Source organism: Salvelinus fontinalis, chromosome 25 (genome assembly GCF_029448725.1).
Source record: "Salvelinus fontinalis isolate EN_2023a chromosome 25, ASM2944872v1, whole genome shotgun sequence".
Taxonomy (NCBI): domain Eukaryota; kingdom Metazoa; phylum Chordata; class Actinopteri; order Salmoniformes; family Salmonidae; genus Salvelinus; species Salvelinus fontinalis.
In genome coordinates, this window is record NC_074689.1 from 11446847 (window position 1) to 11452981 (window position 6135).

Consider the following 6135-nt stretch of genomic DNA (forward strand, 5'->3'; position numbering starts at 1 on the left):
AAAACCCAAGAGGGTTGGATACCTAACAAATTGGGTGTTGCAAATTCCAATTTCATAAATGAGACCATCAAGCTAAACCATCTGAACTGGCATAACCATCTCAATAACGGGTGAAATACTGTAAGTCCAACCGCTTACAGATGAGATTAGTTTCAGACAAATGTATGTTATTCGTCTTTGTGTAGTACAAGATCAATTAATCAATCAATATGCATGCAGAAACATAGATATTAAAACAAACTATTCTATAAAATAACCTGCAACAAAGATGCTGGGAAATATGATAGAGGCCCATCCCATGTCTTTTTCACTTAGAGAGTTAACGGAAAATGAACTCAACACTGTCGAGTAACAACAACACTACCTGATTAACACATTTATTCACCGCTGGTGGCGTCAATTTTAATCCCATTGGTGTTAACCCCACAATAATTAACACTTATATCTAACACTAACAACACTATTTACTTCAACACCGAGATTTTAACACCCAAAAATGTGCTGTTTGCTTGGCTGGCTGGCATAGTAAGGAAGATGGTAGGTTTCAACATCAACAACAGCGTCGTCAACCGTAAATTCAACATCTTGTAGAATTTCACCTCAGTTTAGAGGTTTGCCTAAAGGTTTAAATGTGTATTGCTCTCTCTCAGCATTGTACAGGCTGTTATAGGATATTGTCCATTGAGTCCATATGAGTTGATGTCTTACATAACTGTGTTGTTGAGTATTATGTTATTGGTTTCATTCAGCATTATGTTAGTGAGCCACAATCATTAAACGGTCCTCTTCTGTCCCCTCAGTTGTGTCAGCATTACCAACCATCACAATAGTATTGACTGGTTTGTGTTGTGTCGCCCTTGTCAGTGGATTGACTGGTTTGTGTTGTGTCGTGTTGCCCTTGTCCCCTCCCCACACACAAAAACACACTCCACCAAGGGTGTGGGGGGGGGGGGGGGCTGTGCCTGGTACCAGCTAGGACAGGCCAGGGGTGACATCACTCCACTCACAGCACAAACACCATATTACACAACACTCCCTCTTTTTCCCTCTTACTGCTCTTCTGTTGCCCCATCCTCCTCCTCTTCTTCTTCCTCCTATCTCTTACTTTCTATTTATTTTTAAATGTTAGACCCATGTGGATACCTAAGTGCCTTCATGCTTATTCAACCACGTATATAATCATTTAGTAACACTAATAGCTACAGTAGTTAATAGCTAAACTGTTATGTCAAACAAGCTTTCCTCAGATGTTGAGTGATTGAAGTGGCACATGGCTTCCGTCCTGTGTAGGAAACATTTAAAGCGCTGCATAGCTTTGAGGCTATGAGCGCGCACACACACACACACACACACACACACACACACACACACACACACACACACACACACACACACACACACACACACACACACACACACACACACACACACCTCTGGCTCTTTAGCGAGTTTTGGTTTGAAATAACCTGTGATCAAAAGCCAGCGTTCCTCGGCCCTGCCACCTCCCTCTTCCTTTGTAAACAAAGCTAATCTGCTGTCCAGCTGAGCCAAGGGAATATAGGAGAGGAAAGTGACAAGATAACTTTTTTTGAGTGTAATGTTGACTGTTTTTTGTTTATTTTACTTTTGTTCATCTATTTCACTCGCTTTGCAATGTTAACATACACTACTGGTCAAAAGTTTTAGAACATCTACTCATTCAAGAGTTGTACTTTATTTTTACTATTTTCTACATTGTAGAATAATAGTGAAGACATTTAAACTATGAAATAGCACATATGGAATCATGTAGTAACCAAAAAAAGTGTCAAAATACATTTTATATTTGAGATTCTTCAATAAGCTACCCTTTGCCCCGATGAGAGCTTAGCACACTCTTGGCATTCTCTCAACCAGCTTCATGAGGTAGTCACCTGGAATTCATTTCAATTAACAGGTGTGCCTTGTTGAAAGTTAATTTGTGGAATTTCTTTCCTTCTTAATGCATTTGAGCCAATCAGTTGTTGTGACAAGGTAGGGGTGGTATACAGAAGATAGCCCTATTTGGTAAAAGACCAAGTCCATATTATGACAAGAACAGCTCAAATAAGCAAAGAGAAACAACAGTCCATCATTACTTTAAGACAAGAAGGTCAGTCAATCCGGAAAATTAAGAACTTTGACACCGTCTGTGATTTATTTCAAATTCAAGGCACACTTAACCAGCATGGCTATCACAGCTATAAGGGCACGAGGCCAGACCCAGATGCAGACACGGGAGGCAGATGGTTTGAGTCTTTGATATTTATTATATTTCAAAAGGGTAGGCAAGAGAATGGTCGTGGACAGGCAAAAGATCAAAACCTGTTCAGAGTCCAGGAGGTACAGTGTGGCAGGCAGGCTCGAGGTCAGGGCAGGCAGAAAGGTCAGGCAGGCGCGTACAGAGTCCAGAAACAGGCAAGGGTCAAAACCGGGAGGACTAGCAAAAGAGAATAGAAAAAGCAGGAGGACGGGAAAAACACGCTGGTTGACTTAAACAGACAAGACATACTGGCATAGAGACAGGAAACACAGGGATAAATACACCGGGGAAAATAAGCAACACCTGGATGGGGTGTTGACAATTACAAGGACAGGTGAAACAGATCAGGGCGTGACAACAGCATTTTGAAGCGATATGCCATCCCATCTGGTTTGGGCTTAGTGGGACGATAATTTGTTTTTCAACAGAACAATGACCTAACGCACCTCCGGGCTGTGTAAAGGCTATTTTACCAAGAAGGAGAGTGATGGTGTGCTGCATCAGATGACCTGGCCTCCACAATCCCAAACCATCTCAATTTGGTTTAGGTCTGGGGATGAGTTGGACCACAGGGTGAAGGAAAAGCAGCCAACAAGTGCTCAGCATATGTGGGAACTCCTTCAAGACTGTTGGAAAAACATTCCAACTGAAGCTGGTTGAGAGAATGCCAAGCGTGTTTAAAGCTGTCAACAAGGCAAAGCATGGCTATTTGAAGAATCTCAAATATAAAATATATTTTGATTTGTTTAACACTTTTTTGGTTACTACATGATTCCATCTGCTATTTCATAGTTTTGATGTCTTCACTATTATTCTACAATGTAGAAAATAGTAAAAATAAAGAAAAACCATTGAATGAATAGGTGTTCTAAAACTTTTGACCGGTAGTGTGTTTCCCATGCCAGTAAAGCCCTTTGAATTGAATGGAGAGAGAGAATGGAGAGACAGGACATCCACACTGACCAGCCAGGGGGAAAGCATGGCTAAATGTCCCTTTCATCATCATAAACGGATGGCATCATCGTCACGTTCCCTCATGTATCTCTTCATCAGCACATGAAAGAAAGCTGACTAGATAACGCAATGAAAGATCACAAACACACCGTTAAATCTCACTGGACTGTCTGGTGCATTTGCTGTAGCAGTGTAATACAATACAATACTTTGCTTAGTTAGGTTCAGCGCCCATCCACCCACTGCAACCAGGAGTAAGTCAACGCACACCGACACAGTAGGGGGTTTCCCACCCAGATGCCACTTCAGTCGGCATTTTGAAAACTGATTAGACTGCATCATAAAACCTGAGCAAAGCAAAACCCCCAACGTAGTGCCTAGCCTTCCTTTATAGGCCCCCCACTTACTAAGGACTACAGGTTTTATATCTGGTGGTTCACTTACGTCTGCGGAAAACAGTGTAAAAGACCTTTGAAAACTTTGAAACTTAAACCAGCACAGTGTTTGGAAAGTAAGGTCAAATATGGAAAAACTATATTTCATTGTTTTTCGGTTCAACTCACTTCTTTGTAGGTCTCTGGTACTCCAGGAGTAATGCTGGGTTGTAGGACTGTCTGATACAGTAATTACTATTCTTGGAAGAACACACCTCCTCCACAACATTACTCATGTAAATATGACCCGGTGAGACGATAGAGAGATCATGCAAAGTGCTTCTGAGCCCCCAGCCTGCCGTTGAACCTGTAACCCTGCCTGTGTCCCAAATGGCACCCTATCCACTAGGGCGGGGGTATTCAACTCTTACCATAGGAGGTCCACCTGTTGTGGAACTGGCTTCGAGGTCCAGAGTTGAGTTGGAAGGTCCTAGATAGTGCTCTATGTAGGGAATAGAGTGACATCATTGTGATGATGACAAAAGGTACACAGCAAATTGGCCAGTGTTGATTTTTCAGTGTTACATTTCTAGTGCTGATTCAGGAGTAAAACTCTGTTACAGTGAAATGAATACTCAGTGGTGTAAAATAACTTGTGTTCGTGTTAATAAAACAGTCCCATCAAAACCACACCCTTCATTATCATATTTCCCAGCATACTATGCAGGTTAGTATTTTTTGGGCGATTGTTTTTAATATCTGTGCTTTTGCATGTACATTGATTCATTAATCTTATGCTACACAAAGATAAATAACATACTTTTTCTAAATTAATCCAATCAATTAGTAAGATTTAGTACACCCGTTACTGAAATGGTTGCTCCGGTTTAAATGATTTAGGTGGTCTCCAAATCCAGAGTCCCTGATCCTGGAAGTCATCTGAATGCAAGTTGCGGGTGAATAAAAGGTTAAACTGTTGGATATCTTAACTCTGGCTGGATTCCTAAACTGGAATTACACATCACTTTGCCAGCCAGCATAATGTGATTTGCAGGCCTGATGTAACCTGTAATTTGTAAACCAGGATTTTCCTAACACCACTGTATTAGGGCCAAACTAGGCCAACAAAGCAAGACTGAACGCTATATGTAATGTACTGTCAAAGTAAAATTTTTATTTAATTAAATTTTAGATTTTTTTTGTTACATTACCTTAAAAACCAGCATAAAAACAGCATAAAGGCATGAAAACAGCATTTGAGTATACACTGTAATTGTTAACATTCACCTTGATACTAATTTGGTAAGGCCACAGACCTGCTCAAAGAAAGAATTCAACAACCATGTCACTAACAAATACAGTCATGGGTGGTAAACTCTACAATTCACTCAAAAAGAAAAGCCCCCATGGGAAATATGCAAATTAGGCTTTACACAGTGTTAAAAGAACATCCAAAATCACTTTCTGTAACAACGTTTTTGCACAACACTAATAGCAGTTACCTCTAGATTAACACTAGTGTTGAATAGAAATCACTGTGAGTGTTAATTACCTCAATTTGAGTAACAATGGCAAGTGTAATGCAGTGTTAATTTCACACTACAAAGCATTACATTAACACTCAAAATATAGAATTTTAATCCGAGTAATTTTTACACTGTAGAGTGGAACCATATGTTATCTGAGGTAGTGTTACAATGAACGATTTAAGTGTTGTTTTCATTTACTGTGTAGGTTTCTGTTCCACTCTCCACCAGACTCCCCATCACCCTGAACCTCAATCCCCCCCAGTCCCTCCTACTGAAACAAACCATCCAGCATCCCATAACAAACAAACAATGTTGTGCTCCTTATTTGTGTGGAAAATCAGATCAGGTTGTGGTTTGGGGCTCTGATAAATTGGAAATGAGTCTGTTGTACTGCAGGAATTACAAGAATGAATTTCTGGAGGGACAAACAGCCCTGATGTCTGACACACTTCAGCTCATGCGTTCACTCACTGCTGAAATAGTTTGCAGACTAACAGTTATGCGTCCCACATGGCACCATATTCCCTATGATGCACTACTTTTGACCAGAGCCCTATGGGAGGTAGTAATGCACTGTATAGGGTGCCATTTGGGAAGTATACACTGTTAGTCTTCAAAATATTTCAGCAGCATTTCAGGGCCAGCATGCAGCTAAAGTAAGAAAGTGGTTCATCACACTGCCTGTCTGCCTAAAATAGTCTGAACTGGTCTGTAGTGTCACACACACGCACCACACACACTCACTCTCTCTTTATCTTTCTGTCTCTGGCGGTTAAGGCCAGTAACCGAAAAGGTCCCTGGTTCGTATACCTGAGCCGACAAGGTGAAAAATCTGGCGATGTGCCCTTGAGTAAGGCACTTAACCCTAATTTTCTCCAGGGGCGCAGTACTACTATAGCTGACCCTGTGAAACAACACATTTCCCTGCACCTATCAGGTATGACAATAAAACATATTTTTATCTCTCTCTCACGGGGCAGTCACTCATCGCTCGGAG